Genomic DNA, 19,170 nt, shown 5'->3' with positions numbered 1-19,170 from the left:
CCCCATCGTACTGAACTGCAGTTGTCAACTCCCTGGCTGATTCCCTGTGAAACAGAGCTCCTAGGGAAGAGCCCAGGTCCAGACCAGCTGTACAACTTGAATGGTCCAGTGTAAAATACAACTTATATGGCCCCTTGTTCAAAAATTGTTAAGATTTCAAGAAGGTGGTAGGACAGCATTAAACTACGTATGAAGCCCTTCTAAGTGAGTGGCCTATGTCAGGGGTCCCCAACCCCAGGCCACGAACCGGTAATGGGGTACTGGTCCGTGAACCCTATTGAGAACTGTGCATGTGAGGGATCTAGTCTGCACACTCCTTATGAGAATCTAACTAATACCTGATGATCTGAGGTGGAACAGTTTTATCCTGAAACCATTCCCACCCCCGACTCCCACCCCTGGTCCACGGAAAAACTGTCTTCCACGAAACAGGTTCCTGGTTCCAAAAAGGTTGGGGACCTCTGGCCTATGTGACTTCATAGGTCATATGCCCAGGAAGCCAGCCTTGCCTAGGTCTTAGTCATCACCTAGAGAGAGCTCAATAAATCCTCATTGAATAAATGAGTTTGGGTTTCTCCTGCAACACTGAATCATGTAGCCATGGGGAAAGAGGAGGTGGAGATCCTCATCCTTCCCATGGTCCAGGCTAGCTCCATAGCCTGGGGCCAATCAGTGAATATCAACTGTGCCTCAGTTTCCTACATCCATACATTGGAAGAACCATCTTTTCCCTGTCGCTTTTCTGCCACAGGCCAAGAGTAAAAGAGGCACGAATGTACAAGCTGAACTTGCAGCAGTTAATGTGGTGGCTCTGTGATTCTGAAGGGCACCATGAGGTGTGGTGTTCTGTTAAAGAAAACGCCAGCAAATTAGAGACATCCCTGTAGAAGCCAGAAGATGTGGTTAATGTTTGCAACACAAAATGTCTAGCTGTTCTGAGGTGGGCTGAAGGACAGTTGCTTTTCTTCCCTATTGAATAGGTGGTTAGACTCAGACACAAGGGAACAGGAAGCAGAATGGTATCAGAGACAAAGATGACTGCATGGAGTTTGGTGAGAAACCATCCTCAAAGCAGCAATTTTTTGGATGAGTCTCAGCCTCTCTGAGCCTCTGTTATTCCAACTGTGAAGTGATACAATTAACAATAACAAAAATTTGATAAGAGCAAATACATTTGGCATTTTTAATGCACCTACTACTATTCTAAGCCCTTTAAAGATACACATTTATTTCGATTCATAGAACACCCCATGATGCAGGAGCTGTTACTATCCACATTGTACTGATGGAGAAAGTTCCAGTAACTTGTCAAGGATGTAGCTGGCAAGTTGGAGCATCGAGATTCAAACCCAGGGCTTTGGCCTCCAGAGTCTGTGCACTAACCACTGTAATACCTCTGAGACTGTAAGGGGCAAATGAATGACAACACATTGATTTAGAAGTGAAAGGCGATCTAAACGTGCAAGTATTAACACTATTAAAAACAACAATAACAATGGTAGGTACCTCCGATGCCTCTGACGTTATCTCTCTGGTCACAGTTTTCTGCTCTGTAAAATGGGTGGGCAGGCTTTACACTGGATAATCTCTGAGGCCCCTTCCACTTCTCAGATTCTGATAATGAAAGGTCCTTCTTTCCTCACATAAGGCTGAGAGAAGGTCAAGCCACCAGCTTGCAGACCTTGGGAGTTGACACAGGGAAACATACACAGGACAGAGCCAGAAAAGCCAAGGCACACAGTAGGGACACACCAGAGGGCAGGCCTCAGAGCCCCTGACAGCCTTCTGAAACTCTGGCAGGGTGGAGGGAGGTTGTGGGCTAGTGGCTGGCTGGGCTGCAAGAAGAAAGGACTCCACAGAGTAATTTATAACAGCTGCTCAGTAAGTGCTAATTTGTTTCTCTCCACCTTGGAATAGGGCTTAGTGCGTGTGAGGGGGATGCTACTACATAAACCAGTACCAGAAAGATGGGCTTGCCAGGAAAGAACTGGGGCACTCTGCAGGGGCAGTGTCTGGGGAAGGGTTCTCCAAAAAGGTGACATTTCAGAGGGGCTGGATGGATGAGTAGGATTTCAACAGGCAGAGATGAAAGGGGAGGGTGTTCCAGGCAAAAAGAAGAACTCCCAGCAGCCATGAAGAACAGCTGGTGTTTGGCAACAGCTAGTGTGTCCAGAGCGAAAGTGTTGTGTGTGTGTGAGGGAGAGAGGGTGAGGCTGGAAAATTAGGTTGTGGCCAGAGAGGGCAGGGTGGGCCTTGCCTTGTGCGCTAGGCTGAGGGGTTATCCTACAGCCTGAACACTTTGGGAGGCCTTTGAAGATTTACTCAGTGCTTTATTAACAAATACGTATTGGGTTTTTGGTGTTTCGTTTTGTTTTTAACGATTCATGCCCACAGTAGAATATATAGAAGAGTCAGAAAAGTATAAAGAATAAGGATCCCCTTTAGTTTCTGTTCCCAGAGATAACAGCTGGAGTGACGCCGGGCTGTTGCCGGGTTTTCGGGGGTGCACTCCCAGACACCAACTCTCCAGTGAGCCAGCAAGGGCCGGACTGATGCCCCACCTTGGGAACCTGAATCGGGGCAAGGGGCCTAGGGGGCCTAGGGAGCAGAGGGACTCAGGAAGCCCGACCAGTCAGGCAGGCTAAGTCGGCAGCCGCCCCGCCCTCGCCACCCAGCCTCCCTGGCAGTCTCAGGTCGCGCCTGCAGGCCCGGACCCCACCGCTTGGCGCGCGCACGTCCCGGAGGGCGCCCAGGGGGCGCCGCTTCCCGTTCAGCTCCGCTGAGGGGCTGGTCCAGCCTGCGCGGCTCGGAGCGGAAAGAGTCGGGCGGAGCAGGCGGCTGCTTGACAGCTGAGAGCCGAGCGGGCGGCGCGGGCAGGTCCACGGGAAGCCTACACGCCCAAGGTAATGTGGAGGAAGGTTGAGGGTGGGCGCCCGGGGCAGCCGGGGGGCGGCGCTTCCTGCCTGCTGCTCCGGCTGCGAAGTGTGAGCGCGTGTCTGCAGCACATGGAATTCGCAGAGGGTCTGGATGGAGGCTGTGTGCCCTTGGGTGGGAACAGCTGGCTCCCCTGCCACCCCCAGGCCTGGCCTGGCCCTTGCTCCCCTCCCTGTCACTCGGTAACAGGACTGGAGGAGAGCCGAGAAGCACTAGGGTTTTGGTCAGGAAAGGACCTTAGGAACCCTCCAGCCTCATCCAGCCTCTTCATTTCACAGATGAGGAAACTGAGGCTCAGAATGGTAAAGTGACTTGCCCAAGGTCTCAAGTCTAAGAACCAAAACTCCTACCTTGCAGGTCAGTGCTACTAGGAGCCCTGGCCACGCAGGCAGCATCCACAACTGTTGCCATGCCTAGACACAAAGAACCGAGACAGACAGTCAGAAAGACACAAAGAGAGAACCTCCCAGAGCAAAGGAAGGAGGTCAGGAAGTGGGCGGCTGCTGGAGCTTGGCTTCCGCCCTGGCCCCAGCGTGTGCTGGCCTGGCTGTGTGGCTCAGAGGCCTTGTGCTGACTCTGTCCGTGTGTGTGTGTGTCCGTGTGTGTGTGTGTCTGTGTGTGTGTCCGTGTGTGTGTGTGTGTCCGTGTGTGTGTGTGTCCGTGTGTGTGCGAGTGTGTGTCTGTGCACCCATGCATGCACGGGATGCAGCGAATGTACCCTGCCACGTGGGAAAGCCCTCTGAATTCATTTATCTGTTTACACGGCGTGCTTAGGAACCTGCCCTGTTTGGCTCTGTGGAGGACACCAGGAGTCTCAAAGGAATTCGTTCTGTGTGACTCAAGAGGACAGAAAGGGCCAATCCGTGGGAGTCCCCAGGGTGGTCAGAGGGTCAGGAGGAAGAACCTAACTCATGAGGTGATGGGTTCCTTGTCTCTGGAAGAAAGCAGCATGTACCGAAGAGTCTTTTTATCCAGGATGTGGGCATAGGGATATGAAATCAGAGCAGTTTGCTCCACATGGAATCAGCATTTTTGTTGAAGGGTCCGGAGTTCATGCCCCTTTTCAGGTGAAATGAATATGCACAACCTCATGGTTTAGTATTTGCCCATAAGAGCTACTTTATGCACAGTTTTTAAGTGATAAGTGAGAGGCTTCAGGTATGGCTTCCGAGGTCCTGTCACCTCTCGGTTCTATACTATAAAGTGTGTAGAGGGAGTTTGGAGGAGGGAGGTTACTTCTGGAAGGAGTGACTCGCAGAGGGCATCCTGGATGTGGCACTGAGGCCAGGCCTTGAATAGGAGGCTGGGTCTGGGCATCTTGGGGAAGGATGGCTGAGCAAAGCCGTGAAGGTGGGATGTACCTGAGGAGCAAGGAATAATGTAGTGGACAATCTGGTGAGGAGTGCTGCCTGGGAGAGATGGCAGAGGCTTGGAGTGTTACGAGTCTAGAAACTTCATTATTAAGCCTAGGGATATTTTGATGGTTTCTAAGAAGGGAAGTGTTGTTCCTGGAGCTGGGTTCAGAAGAACATGTCATCTGCAGCTGGGTATGGGATGTACTGCAGTGGAGGAAGCTGTGGGAAGAGAACCTGGGAAGAAGCCCATTGCAGTCACCATGAGGGGTTGAACAGGGCTGGTGGGAATGGACAGGAAGGGGCTAAAAGGCTTGGGGGTGGGGGAAAAGTCATCTGCTATGTGCCAGGGCCTGTGGTAGGAGATTTTCATGTTTAATCTCATTTAATCCTCCTGACAACCTCATGAGGAGATTGCTATGATTGTTCCATATTGTAGAGGAGGAAACTGAGAGAGAGGTTAGGTGGTTTATCCAAGGTCATACAGAAAATAAGTGGTGGGATGGGGATTTTAACCCAGAGAACAATGGAGTAGATGCAATCTGGTAACTGAATAAATGTCAGGGACCAGAGCAGAAGAGACCCAGATGATGGCGATTTGGGTTCCAGAGTTAGAGTGGCTGGTGATGCCACTGACAGAGATGGAACCCCAGGTGTGGGGGGTGATTGGAGATGCGTCAGCCTGTGGTGAGCCTGCAGAAGGCAGGCCCCAGCACTGGGGCAGTGGCCGCAGTAGCCATCCATTCTGCCTTGGGGCTCCTTGTTGCAATGGTTTGCTGAACCTGTTGTGGGGAGGGAGGGTTGAATCTGCAGGCTGCCTGGGTACTGGCAATGCAGCTGAGAGAAGCTAGGCTGGGGGAGAGCTAGTGAGGGATTCCTCAGGGACTGGCTAATCACCCACTGAGTTCACATCTCTCTCTTGCTTTTCTTCCACACAAAATAGTGTCTATTCTGTTGCAATGCACAGAGGACTCAGGCACTTGCCATGATACCTTAGGTGAGAATTAGTTCAGATTTTATATTTTCCAAGGCCCTGTTTCCCTCGTATGTTTCCCCTAGAGAAGAGCTAAAAGATGTAATTGCCAAATATTGCAGAATATTGCAGAATTCAGGATCTTAAGAGCAGGTCCAGGGCCTCTTACAATGTCATAGAATCACGGTGTTCTAGAGACAAGTCTGCCCTATTTTACGGATGGAGAAACTGAGTCTTTGCGAAATCATGGTCCTTTGTCAGCTGTTAGTGAGTGGCAGAAATGGGTCCAGGCCCTTGGGCTCCAGAGGTTTTGCTTTCTGCACTGACACACACGGAGGCCGCTGTCTTGCAGAGGAGCCTCCAGGGTTTCCTATAAAATAGCCCTGGGGGCCAGGCGTGGTGGCTCACACCTGTAATCCCAGCACTTTGGAAGCTGAGGCGGGTGGATCACCTGAGGTCAGAAGTTCGAGACCAGCCTGGCCAACATGGCAAAACCTCATTTCTACTAAAAATACAGAAATTAGCTGGGCATGGTGGCAGGCACCTGTAATCCCAGCTATTCAGGAGGCCAAGCAGGAGAATTGGTTGAACCCGGGAGGCGGTGGTTGCAGTGAGCTGAGATTGCACCATTGCACTCCAGCCTGAGTGACAAGAGCGATACTCTGTCTCAAAAAATAAAAATAAAAAATAAAAAAAATAGCCCTGGGGACAGTTTTATAGACAGGTCTAGCATTCAATGGACCATTTCAAACTGGTACACGTTTTGTTCCTACCAACACAACACACACACACACACACAAAGAAACAGCAACAACAAGAACAACAAAAACCAGCACATTGTTCCACTCATCCATCTATTGGTCATTTCTTTGCCTCTTCAAATTGCTTCCTTTCCTCTGAGAGAAATTTGATAAGGCACAGTTTAGTTAGAGCCATAAAGGGTTCCGTCCAAGTACAGGGTCAGGGAGAGGTCCCAATAAAGCCAGACGGTACCTGTGTGCACCAGCAGAATCCTAAGGCACGGACAGGGAAGCAGGAAAGGAGAGGATGGCTGTAAAGATCAAGGAAGGAGAAGAGACAAAGTGCAGAGGAGAAGGACAAGAGGAAGAGCTGAGTTTGTGGAGCAGACACCTCAGTGGCATGGGCAGAACCTACTTTGGGGACCTATATTTTGGGAACCTGGCTCCCTAGTACTCAGAGGCAGCATGAAGCAGGGAGATAACCAGGTGGACATGAAGCAGCCAAAGGGAGTCACTCTTATAATACATCATCCAACCTCGGGCACTGCCGGGAGTGAAAGGGGGAATATTCATAGCAATGCTGGGACCACAAGCATAGCCAGGATGTTCCAGGCAAACTGGTCACCTTCACAACAGCAATGCAAAGAAAGTGCCAGGCATGGCCCAAGGGCTGTCCATGTATTCCCTTATGGAAGCCTCACTACAACCCAATTGGCTAGGCACTGCCATCATGCCCATTTTATAGAAAAGTTAACTGAGGAAGAGAGAGGCACAGTATCATGTCTACGGTCACACAGCCGATACACAGTAGAGGCAGGATTTGAACTCAGGCAGCTTGGCTATTTCAGAGCCTGCACTGTAAGCGTTATGCTCCATTGGCTTTCTACTCACCAACAGCATCCACACAAAGACACCCCCTTCCCCTCACAGGACTCAGGAGAGGGACCTTTGGGGTCTGTTTTCCGTCACAGCTGCTCCAACTGGTCAAGTTAGCATGATGTCATCCGGATGACATAAACAAATTTGCAGTCAGGCTGAGGTGAGGGGGAGGACAACCCTCAGTCAGGTTTGTCCTCTACAGGCTCCACACCTTGTACACAGTGCTGAGTCTTGGCCTCAGATGTTGGAGTTCTCAGTCATCCTTGCCTTGTAACTGCTCTGCCCTTTCTCTGAAGGCTGAGTTAGATACAGGAAGGACCTCTTGAAGTTCAATGTTAGGGACGGGTTCCTCTAGGACCTCATCTGCCTGGGGCAACTAGAGGGTGCCACCCTGTGATGACAAAGTTATCTCCAGGGCCTCTTCCAGCTTGAGGGCTATAGAATTTTCTTTTGTGACAGATTCTTCAGGAGACAGAGCATCCCCCTTTTCGGTGTGTTTTGGCTCCCAGCCCTGGCTTTCTCAGAATGCCAGCGGGACACTTTCTTCCCTTGTCTGTTCGTTGACACATCCTGGATGGGGCTGGCCAAGGGAGGCATTTATGGGGCAGCAGGCTCTATGGTGGGTGGAGTCTGACTCTGGGTGATGCTCCAGGTGTTTCTAGAAGATGCAGGGAGGTAGGAGCAGGCAAGCTTCCCCTGTGGTTCAGATTCCAAGGGCCTCTGTCCCCACCCCATCTGTGCTGAAGATCCCTTATTCACACAATAGAGCTGCTCTGCCTGGGGGTGGAAGAATGTGAGGCTGGGCCTGAGAACTTGTGGGAAAGTGGAAACCGTGTTTTACCCAAGCAAGTTCCAGCAGTGAGGTTGGATAGGCTTAACACCCAGCCCTGTGCTCGTAGTGTACCCCTGAGCCTGTGGAACTCTGTGCCCTTCTGGGCTTAGTTAGAGGAAAGGTGAGAAGGGTGAGACGTAGCACACGTGCTACAGGTGCACCAGGACAAGCTGGAACCAGCGGGTGTGGCTGCCCTCCTCCCGGAACCTGCACTCGTGTTTCTGGCCAGACAGCTTCCTTTACTCTCTTTTTAACTCACAGCAGCACCAGGGGACGTGGGAGGTTGGCTACAATGACCCAATTACCAGTGCAGACAAGAGGAAAATCTTCTATTACCTGGGCGATTGGTTTATTTTCACTTTGTTTACTTTAGAGATTGCTCAGCATTGAGCTCCAGGATTTGTAGTCCATCAGAGTTCTCTTGGTAAATGGATGCAGCTTTGCCACATTGTCCACTGCACATAACCACATACCTTCACCCACTGGGATAGAGGGTTGGATTGGTGCTGATGCAGGAGGGAGGCCAGCTTCCTGCAGCCCCATCTTGACCAAAGATGGAATTCCAGGGACTCTCTATCCACTTCACCTCAAGGTTGATGCACAGAAATACACTGGGCATGGCTGAGAGTTTGGCATAAATGAACTCATCTTTGTAACAGTTTTATGAAATAGGCACTGTTATCATCATTCTCCCCATTTTACAGATGAGGAAGCCATCTTCCTCATCTGTTTCAAGAGGCTGAGTAGCTTTTCCAGGGTCACACAGCTGATAAGAGGCCGAGCTGGGATTTGAACCCAGGCAGTCTGGCTCTAGGGCCAAGTCCTCAAGCGTTCCACAGCCTGCCGCCTCTGAATGCTTAGTGCAGAGTCTGGGTTCTACTCTAACCAGTCACATGTCTTTGGGATTAGCCTCTAAACCTGAGTTTCTCTTCTCTTCATTCAAGTGAGAATACAGGAGCTACCTGTTGATCCATGTCAGGTGAATTAAGGGATGTGAGGAAGCACGTGGTCCACGCACATGTGCTCCCATGGGTCATGGTGACATTACCTGTTTTGAGAGCTTGTGGTTGAGTTCCATGCTAAGGGTGTACTCCTCCCCTTGTTGGTCCTTCACAACTTGTTGTGCTTGTCTTGGATTGAAATTCTCCAGGAGGCAGAAGCAGAGTCTCTCACCTAATTAGCTTCCATGCATGCTAAGTCCCTGCTGTGCCAGCAAAGGGTCCTGCAGGGGGTCTGGTCTAAGAAGAGAGGGGTGGTCCCTGTAGCAGGCATGCATACTCCCTTTGAGGGGATGTCTTTGTTCTGGCAGACAGAACAAAATATCACAGACAGCCGAAATTTATTTTCTCACAGTTCTGGAGGCTGGAAGTCTAACATCATGGTGCCAGTTTGGTGGGTGAAGGTTCTCTCCTTGGCTTGCAGAAAGCCACTTTCTTTTTGTGTCCTCACATGGCACAGAGAGGGAGAGAATGGGAGAGGAAGAAGGGAGAGGGAGGGTGGAGGAAAGGTGGGGAAGAGGGAGGAGAGAGAGATGGGGGGAGAGAGAGAGAGAGAGCTCTCTGGTATCTCTTCATGATGGGCACTAATCCCATCATGAGGGCCCCACCCTCATGACCTCATCTAAACCTAATCACCTCCTAAAGTCCTCACCTCCAAATACCATCACATTGAGAGTTAGGGCTTCAACATATGAATTGTCGGGGGGGCATAATTTAGTTCATAGCAGGAGATGATATGAAAAATAACCAATGATGTTAATGTTTATAGGCAAGTAAGTAAAGTATATTTCTTATGGCTTTAGAGAGGAGGTAGGACTTGAGCTGCACCTAGAAGTACAGCCCAGGCTGGGAAGCATTTACAGCACAGGCCCCTGAGGCACAGGAACAGCCCTTCACCCCCTCGACAGGGCCATGCCCTTCTGAAGACATGAATGGGGTCAGGGAGGTCAGCGGGAGGGAGATGAGAGACACTGGCCAGAGAGACACCTCCTGCCTTCAGCCAGGTTTTGTTTTTCTGTAGGGAAGGAGATGGTTTGTCAAAGATACTATTTCTTTTTTCTTTTCTCTTCTCTTTTCTTTATTTTATTCTATTTTATTTTATTTTATTTTATTTTATTTTATTTTATTTTATTTTATTTTATTTTTTTTATTTTATGTTATTTTTTGAGACGAAGTTTTGTTCTTGTTGCCCAGGCTGGAGTGCAATGGCATGATCTTGGCTCACTGCAACCTACCTACACCTCCTGGGTTCAAGCGATTCTCCTGCCTCAGCCTCCCAAGTAGCTGGGATTACAGGCATGCACCACCATGCCTGGCTAATTTTTGTATTTTTAGTAGAGACGGGGTTTCTCCATCTTGGCCAGGATGGTCTCAAACTCCAGACCTCAAATGATCTGCCTGCCTTGGCCTCCCAAAGTGCTGAGATTACAGGTGTGAGCCACCGCACCTGGCCCAAAGCTACTATCTCTTAACCTGAGCAGGGCTGAAATTTTAGGGGCTTTCTTCCCAAGGCAGGTTTTGTGAGCAAGACAGCAGCAGCGCCACCATCCCCAGAGGAGGACACGGTGGGAGTGAGGGAGGAGGAGTTCTTGGAAGTTCATTTCTGTGGGTAGTGTCATCTGAATCATGGTCAGAAATTGCCATTGGGGAGATACCATCAGGAATAACACATTGTTCAGCAGAAGAACCTCTAGATCTTTCAGTGGTGCCATGGCCTGCGGTAGCTTTTTGGTTTTCGGGTCTTCTGGGAGTTTGGATTGAATAGACACCCCGGATACAGATCATCCACAGGATGGAGATCTTGACTCACAGGGCCTTTGGTGTGGCATCTGGGTGCGTGGACACAGCCTTCCCTATGGAATCCCACAGAGGGAAGGCCATCCAACTCTTCTTTATGTTATTTTTATTGTACTGTCTTCAGTGGGCAGAGAGTTGAGGTTTAGGGTTTTTTGTTTGTTTGTTTTTGGATCTTCACTGTTTCATTGTGATAAAATATACATAACATAAAATGTATCATTTTAACCATTTTAAGTATACTGCGCAGTGGCAGTAAGTATATTCACATTGCAAATTGTTTCCTCTTCTCAAACTGATGGGGTTGGAGAAGGTTTGGTTTTAACTGTGGCTCCAGGAAGTCATACAGTGATACCGTCTCAGTTCGCTCTCTGCACAATGGCCTCACCATCAGATGTCCTGTCGACTTGGGTAATCTTTCTGCTGCCGTTTCTCTCTTATTCCTTTCTGTTTGTTTGGGTTTAAAAAAAAATTATCTGCTTCAATCAAAAGCGCTTCTGTGAGACTGCCCTCCTGTGGGCTACGTACTTTGTACAGAACCTTGTATATTTCCCCCCAGGGTCCTGTAAGGTAGTATGATCACCCACCCTTTCCAGATGAGGAAAGTGAGCACCACAGATGTAAGTAACATACCCGAGGCAGTGTAATTTCAGAGCTGGGACTCGATTCTGGACTCTCTGATTCTTCCTGCTTCATCTAGACAGTGGTGTCATTGTACAGAGTCAAGCACAGCTTCCCTGTCTGGGCACATTAGTGTCTACTCGAGAAGGTTTCTAGCGTCTGCACGGATCTGGGTTTGTGTTATGTGAACCATGTTCCATTAGGATTCTTCACTGGGGCCTTTAGCCAAAAAGGATTCACTTAAAAATAGCTTCATTACATACCACAGATAAACTGCTAATGGAATTTACCAAACTGTTAAATTAAGCTTTTCAACTAATTACACACATACTATGAAAGTGTGAGTTTAGCTTTGACCGTGGATTCCTCCCAAGGCGGAGAATTGGTGCACGTTCTCTGGCTAGCGGGGGTTTGGTCACCATCTCAGCTCCTGTTCTTGGTCATGATCTGTTTTGCTTTCCTGTCCCCTCTTGGTATCTCACCACAGCTTGATTCTGCATTTACTCAGGACACAGTTTGTTCCTAGGCTGTGGTTGTCCTGGCCACAAATACTACAGAGTGTATTTGCTATTTCCCCAGCGAGCATTCTTTCTGGCATCTGACACATCTTCTGCGATGTGTCCTCCGGCACATTTCCTATTGCTTGTCATTACCCTCCCCATGGACTGCAAGCCCCTACTGTGTGTCTCAGAACTCAGATTTTTGGGTTGAACTTTCTCTGGGACACAGGGTTCTGATGTGGCTTAACTCTGGGAATGAAGTCAGCTGGGGAAACAGCAAAGCATTCAACAAACTTCTGCGTGGGCCGCATGCTTCATAATAAGATAATTTGTCAAATGCCTGCCATGTGCCAGGCATTTTCTGATATAGGTCTTACCATGTCCTTTTTACAGTTGAGGAAACTGAGGCTCAGACAGGTTCAACAACTTGTGTGGGTTCACACCAGACACCTAGTCCCGGTATAGACACCTGCACCATGGGCACCTCCCCCAGGCTGTTGATCCCCCTGTGCCTGACTGGCTTCCTACAAAGGGCCGACCCCTTGGGTTGCAGGGTCTGCTTCATAACAGAGCTCTCTCCACACGCCTGTAAAATGGGAGCCAGAAGCCGCCGACGCCATACCAGGTGAGCTGCCCCAGGCACAGGCCATCCAGAGATACAGGGATGGAAAAGGCCAGTTTAAAAGTCGGATATAGTACTTCTTTTTAAGGAATGCAATTTTAGTACATTGAACTGCAGCTTGAAGCAGAACCAGAGACACAAAAAGGAACTGCCAGGTAAAATGAGTGTCAATGAAGAAAGAAAAGTTACTCGGCTTCCATTACGTAGTCACACATCGCAAACTAAACGTATTTTTTAAAAATGTACAAACCCTATTTACAGAAGTTTGAAATAGAATGAAAAGTTCTAATTTGTACTCAATAGCAGTTAGATTGTAACACACACCACATCTGAATTTTCTGACACTTTAGGGGTTACATTGTAGTGATTTAGTGCCAATAAAACAAAAAACAAAATGAATTAATATGTACTTGTTGAACACCTACTGTATGAAGTGCTTTGTACTAGGAAAAAGAAAAAGGGACACAGTATTTCTTTTGACCAGACACAAGCGCAGAGAGAGCTGACCTCCCCAGATAGCATGTATAACTTTTGCCAAGGAGATGGGACAGAATGAATGTGCTCTGGAAAGAAACTGGGCCTTGGAGAGGGCTTAGCCAAGTAGGTGGGAACTGAGCTTTGTCTTCAAAGATGGTAGAATTCAGCAGGTAAGTGGTGACAGGAGGTCCTGGGAGGACTGTTCCATGAGTGTCCTTCTGTCCATCTTATAGACAGTGTCTGAGGGTCATTCTTATGGAAATTAAACCAGTGACGTTCTGGCCAGGCTGTAGAATGTGCCTACCAATATTTGTAAGGGTCACACTCTCCTCCTGCTGGCCTTCACTGACTAGTTTATAATCTAGAAGGAAGTGAGATTTCTCCCAGCAGGGAGCCAGGATTCAATTCTGGACTTTTTGATCCTTCCTCCTTCGTCTAGACGGGGATGTTGTCAAATAGAACCTAGCACAGCCGGCCCCGCCTCTGCATGTGCTCTGGAAGGTCTCTAGAATCAGCACGGATTTGGGCATGTATGATGTGGACTATGTCCCATTAGGATGGATATGGTATTCGGAACCCTGTAGAAGGTGCCAGAGAGCTATAGAGTGGAAGAAGATGGGACCACCCTCAGAGACTCACCCTCTCCTTATACAGTTATCCACCAGGAAAAGCCAACCAAAACCAAATGAGCGATGCCCAGAGGGTAAGTCTTTTACCAACAGGCCCACTATTGAATTCTTTCATGCCTGCTGCCTGATTTCTTTTCAGTCCTGGTTATAGAGCCAAAGGCAGCTATTCACGATTTGCCCATGTCCTAGGCCTGGGTAATGGTGGTTAGTCCAGCCCTCCCTGTCCTAACCTCACATGTGCGTTCAACCCCAGCAGCCACACAGCCTCTGTCTGCAACCTGTGAAATGGCTGGGCTGTCTCAGAGGTGCTTTGGAGAGAAATGTTAACTAGCAGAGTGACAGTCACGGGTGACTCTCTTGCCCTCACTGACAGGACACATGTGCCCACTTCATTGCTGCAGGCAGTTAGCCTGTGAACTCCAGGCTGATTGGGCCTAATTGGAGCTCTTGAGGATGTGTTTTCTTTTTGTGGACTAAGATGTAAGTTGAGTGACTAAGCCATGTCTCCTATCCTCCTGCCCTGTCCCATTCTGAATGCAAATGCCGACGTGATGTGACTCCTAATGCTGCTCCTTTAGGAACTGGTCCACAGAAGCTGGAAGCGGGCAGACAGGAAAGTCAGAAAGCTCAGGTGGGGAAGCCGTGCTAGGCAGCAGCATTGGGTGTGAGGGAGGAAGAGCGTGTTTTATGTTCAGCTTCACCACTTGCTCTCTGTGGGCCTCAGTTGCCTCATCTATAAAAGAGCTGCCCTTCATGTTCCTTAGGGAATTTATAAGGATGGAATTAAACAGTGAAAATATGAAAGTCGTTTATGAACAGAAAGCCTTTTAAATGGGGGTTGCTTATTTTTGTGCAGCAAAGTATTTTCCATTCATTCATCAGTTTGGCTGAAATTAACCTTTGCTTCTTATATCATTATAATAGATCCATTTAGCATTGGCTCAGTCATCAGTGTTTTTTATCAAACAGGTGAACTGCACAATTCAGTTAGGTGATTGAGGCTCAGCCGGTGCCCCATAGCCCAGAGCTCTCCAGCCTGTCACATCAAGACCCTCAGGAGGAAGTAGGAAGGGGTCCAGGCTGACTGGGACCCTCAGAAGTCTGGGCTATGTTTCCAACCAAAATAGCATGGAGACCCCCCTGAAATGGAGTGGGAACTAAAGCCTACAGAAAGTGGAAAATGGAAAAATGAGGCTTTGTTACTTTTAAGAAAGTCATTCTGGGTGTGTCCTGCTATCTGGAGCTTCTGCCCTCCCTTTGCAAATATTTGCCTAGGGATGTAGAGGGTGGAGGCAACCATGGAGAAGAAAGGAAGAAGGAGGTTGGGTGTTCTTGAGTACATATGTGTGGTCAGACAGCTGTCAACTCAACTTGGTGTAAATTCAAGTCACCTCTCACTGAGAGCCCACCATACGCAAAGCTCTGCACTACAAGCTGGTACAAGTATTATTTTCCTTAACTTAAAGGTGAGGAAACTGAGGCTTATAAAGTAGCTAAGCAACTTGCTCGAGGTCACATGGCTAGTAAGTGTAAAACCAGAATTCAAATCCAGGCCACTCAATAACCATAATGGGTTAAATTATGTACACGGAGATGATCTCTCTGTTGATGAAGGTGTTTGCAATTCACACAGCAACCCGCAGACTCTGCTTTCAAATGTGTACAGCAATGCAGTAAGGTATTAGTACTGAGTATTATACACTTGGCCAAGCATATTAAATAAAATTATGACTGTGGAGGCACTTAATACATTGTAAAATGCTCTACAAATATGATATAATTATTGCCTCATAAATAAAATAAGAGGGGTTAAGTGGCTTGCCCAAGGACATGTAAGTTGCAAATGCCGAGTAAGGACGCCACCCCAGGAGGTAGAACTTAGAACTTCAGGACCAGTGCTTTTTGTTTCCTTGACACCATCAAGGAAAGATTCACTCTGACTTTATCTGTTTCCCCGGAAGTGTTGCCAAATAAAAATTGGGCAGAGACCCTAAAGAAGAATAAGCTAACTTTTCTTAGCTACCTTTTATTAACTTTGGCTTTCCTCTCCTTTTTCATTCCCTAATCAAACTGAGAGTCGGGTCATGGAAGAAGCTGGGGGGCTCTCCAGCATGGGGGTTGGGGTAGCAGAAGCTGCAGAGGGATCATTTTTGATCTCCAGGGATCTCCTAGTTGAAAGGAGAGCCCTGGGCAAGGATGTGAGGAAAGAGGATGAGCAGGATATGTCGTTTTGCAGTACGGATGGACCAGCATCTATTTTATAACCTCATAACACTGTGACCACAAATTATTTTAAAATTGTGAGTTCATCTAGAATCTGGGGTATATCCCTGGGGCTTGTGTGTATGCATGCAATAATTTTTTTTTTTTTTTTGAGACGGAGTCGCTCTGTCACCAGGCTGGAGTGCTATAGCGTGATCTCGGCTCACTGCAACCTCCAACTCCCTGGTTCAAGCGATTCTCCTGCCTCAGCCTCCTGAGTAGCTGGGATTACAGGTACGCACCACCATGTCCGGCTGATTTTTGTATTTTTAGTAGAAACGGGGTTTCACCATGTTGACCAGGCTGGTCTCAATCTCCTGACTTCATGATCCACCCGCCTCGGCCTCCCAAAGTGCTGGGATTACAGGCATGAGCCACCGTGCCCAGCCAGTATTTCTTAAATAAAGAGATCATAAATATTTTGTTCAAAAGATCTTAGGCTTGATACTGGAAAGATGAAAATAACTGCTGAACACGAGTTCATATTTGTACAATTTGCAACAGTGCCAGAATTTTATCTTAGAACTGAAGCAAAGGGAGTCATTCGTTGTTGTTAGCAATGTCTTATTTTTAAAATGTATTCATTAATTTTAAAAGGGATAATAAATTAACATTTACTTTACACCTTCCAGATACAGAAGCTATGCTGGGAGCATTCGTAGGTATTTGCTCATTTATTCCTCAAAAAAATGCTCGTATAAGTGACACTGTTAGATGAATTTTTAAGATGAAGAAATCAAGACTCAGAGATTAAGTAATTTGATTGAAGTTTCTCAGATAGCAAGAGATGGCAGCAAGATACCAGTATAAGCATGTCTGACTACCAATCTGTAACTTTTTCAACAACACACTGAGAAAATCCATTTTCAGCTTCTTTATTTTTTATCTCTTCCTTAATCTCAGATCTTTCACCTAGATTCTGTCTTTTTCTGTTTGATGTCTATCTTTTAAAATTTTCATTTTCAGTGACAGTCTCCATGTGGCCGACTCCCAGGTTTTTTTTTTTTCTGTCAGATAATGTCTTTATTTCTCTTGTTCTTAAAGGATATCTTTTTAAGTATAGAATTCTCAGAAGACAGTGACCTGATTTTAGCATGTTGAAGGTATTTTACCACTGCCTTCTGTCTTGTTCATCACTGATGAGAAATAACCTGTTAATCCCTTGAAGGTAATTTCTCTTTTCTCTGTGCTGCTTTTAAGACACTCTTTTTGTCTTTGGTGGTCTAAAGCCTCACTGACATGTGTCTGCTTATGGATTTCTTTTTATTTATTCTTCTTGGGATTCTTGAATATGTGTCTTGGTATCTTTCATCACTTTAGAAAATTCTTAGTCATTACCTGTTTAAATATTCTTTTCCTTCTCCTTCTGAAACTCCAAACAGAAGTATGTTAGACTCTTTTTCATGTCTCTTAAGTTCTCTTTCATATTTTCAGTGTCTTTGTCTTTTTGTGCTGCATTTTGGTTAATTTATCATTGAACCGGCTTCCAGTTTACTGTCTGTTTCTCAAACTGTATCTAATCTGCTCTTAAGTCTATCCACAGTTTGAAATTTCAATTATTTACTTTTTTATTTCTAAACATTCTCTTCGGTTCATTCTTCAAAACTTCTTGGTTATTCCTCATGACTTTTTGTCTCCTGCACATAATCTTCAAGCTTGGCTTTAATTTCTTTGAATACGTTACAGTCATTTTTATGGTCAGTATCTGGATATATATTATCTAAAGAAGCGCTTGGCCCGTGAATTCCTTCCTTTCTTGTCAGTCCATCAGTGCTTTTGGAAATTAAAAAAAAATTTATATAAGACTTTTTAGTAGTTTCTAGTGGTAAGGTCCATCTAGGTACTTAGCCTGCCATAATGATGAAAATAGAAATCTAGCATGTTGTTGGAAAATTGATAAAATTAGGAGAGGGAAAACTGATCAGATGGAGATTGGCATTAGGAGCCTAGAATTGCCCACATGTACTGAATGCACTTTATGAATTCCCTGAAGAGTGCATAGGGTGTTGTGATGAGAAGTCACTCGCCATGGGGCTTGGCCAGCCTGGCACCCCACCCCACAGGACATGACACCAGAAGGAGTGTCACCAAACAAGGTGAGGAGATTTTCAGGAGGCCTATTTAGAAGACATCATTTTATCGATAAGAGGCTCCTTTAGGAGAGGAAGGCTTGGTAGGACTTGTCCTTTAGTTCTGATCTGAGCCCTACAAAAGCAAGTAGGACTTGATGCCTTGGAATTCAAAGGATATGTGTTCTTCCATCCCAGTGGCCTTGTGGGAGTATCCAAGAATAGATGTAGATGGGACCACAGAGTCCATGCTGGCCTCAACTGCTCCTTCCCCCCACTTACTACATCCCATTGGCCACACAGTCCTCTTGATTCCACCTCTAAATAGCTCTAGAATCTCTTTACCTGCGCCTACTTCTGCTGCCATCGCCCTGGTCCAAGATGTTGCCATCTCTTGCCTGGGCTGTAGTGATTCCCCCAACCAGCCTCCATGTATCCACTCCATATCCCTCCTCTTCCAATTTCATTCCCCACAAGCGGCCAAAGTCATCTTTTTAAAAATGCAAATCAGATCATGTCTCTCCCAACCTTTTAGATTTCAACTTTAGTGATTTCCTCTAGCTTGTTGGGATAAAGTCCCAAATCTCTAACCTGCGCATCAAGTCCTACTCTTCAGCCTCATCTCCTACCACTCTCTTCCACATTAGGATTGTTCTAGCCACCCTGGTTTCCTTCCATTTCTTGAACACACAAAAAGCGTGTTCTACCTGAGGGTATTTATGCCCACTGTCCTCCCTCCTTAACAGGCTTCCCACCCACCTTTCCTTGGGTTGCTCCTATTCACCCCGTGGACCCAACAGAAATGTAATTTCCTTTCTCTCATCTTCTGTGTTGGTCTTGTTAATTTGGGCTCCCTATAGCAAGCCCTTTGTGTGTCTTCATGTCTTCATCAGAGCACTTATCCCAGTTGTGATCCTGTAATCGTTGTAATTTCTGTCCACTTTCTCCCCTGTCCACTACTTGGTAAGGGCTGAGTTCATCACCCTATCCCAGCACAAAGCACAAAGCCTGGCACATGGTAGCTGTTGCTTATTGGAGAATGTATCTGTGAATGAATCTGGCTTCTGCTTCCATCCCTCCACTGGGACTGCTATTACTGAGTTCACCCGTGGCCTCCTCATTGATAAGTCCAGGGTTTCTTCTCTGGAATGTCTGACATGTCTACAACATTTGAACCTGCTGTCAGCCTCTAGTTCGTTAAACGTTCTCCATCTTTTCTCATCCTTGGGTTTTGAGACAACATTATTTCCTTTGCTTCCTCTCTAAGCACTGCTTCTGAGCCTCCTTGGCTGACGTGTTCTGAATGTCCCTTAAATGTTAGTGTCCTGCATGATTCCAGCCCTCAGTTTTTTTCTGCTCCCTCTGCACAGTCTGTGAGCAGCCTTCATTATGTCTGCGGCTTCAACCCTCATATATTTCAACTGGCGAATCCCACACCTACATGTCTAGCCCTGTCCCCACTCCTGCGCACCAGATCTTTCTCTCACT

General features: G+C 47.1%; 1 protein-coding gene across 2 annotated transcripts in view; it reads left to right on the top strand.

The window, feature by feature from the left end:
* Window positions 1–2,223: 2,223 nt before the first annotated feature.
* CRACR2A (calcium release activated channel regulator 2A) overlaps window positions 2,224–19,170 on the top strand; it is a 139,087-nt gene continuing 122,140 nt past the window's right edge. Inside the window, exon 1 of one of the 2 annotated variants that reach the window (XM_055357819.2) lies at window positions 2,224–2,903. The gene's annotated coding sequence lies outside the window, so the exon portion shown is untranslated. The remainder of the gene's footprint in view (window positions 2,904–19,170) is intronic. The other variant, XM_004052521.5, reaches the window with a different exon arrangement.

The sequence above is a fragment of the Gorilla gorilla genome, chromosome 10 (genome assembly GCF_029281585.2).
Source record: "Gorilla gorilla gorilla isolate KB3781 chromosome 10, NHGRI_mGorGor1-v2.1_pri, whole genome shotgun sequence".
Taxonomy (NCBI): domain Eukaryota; kingdom Metazoa; phylum Chordata; class Mammalia; order Primates; family Hominidae; genus Gorilla; species Gorilla gorilla.
This window is presented reverse-complemented; position numbering and strand designations above follow the sequence as displayed.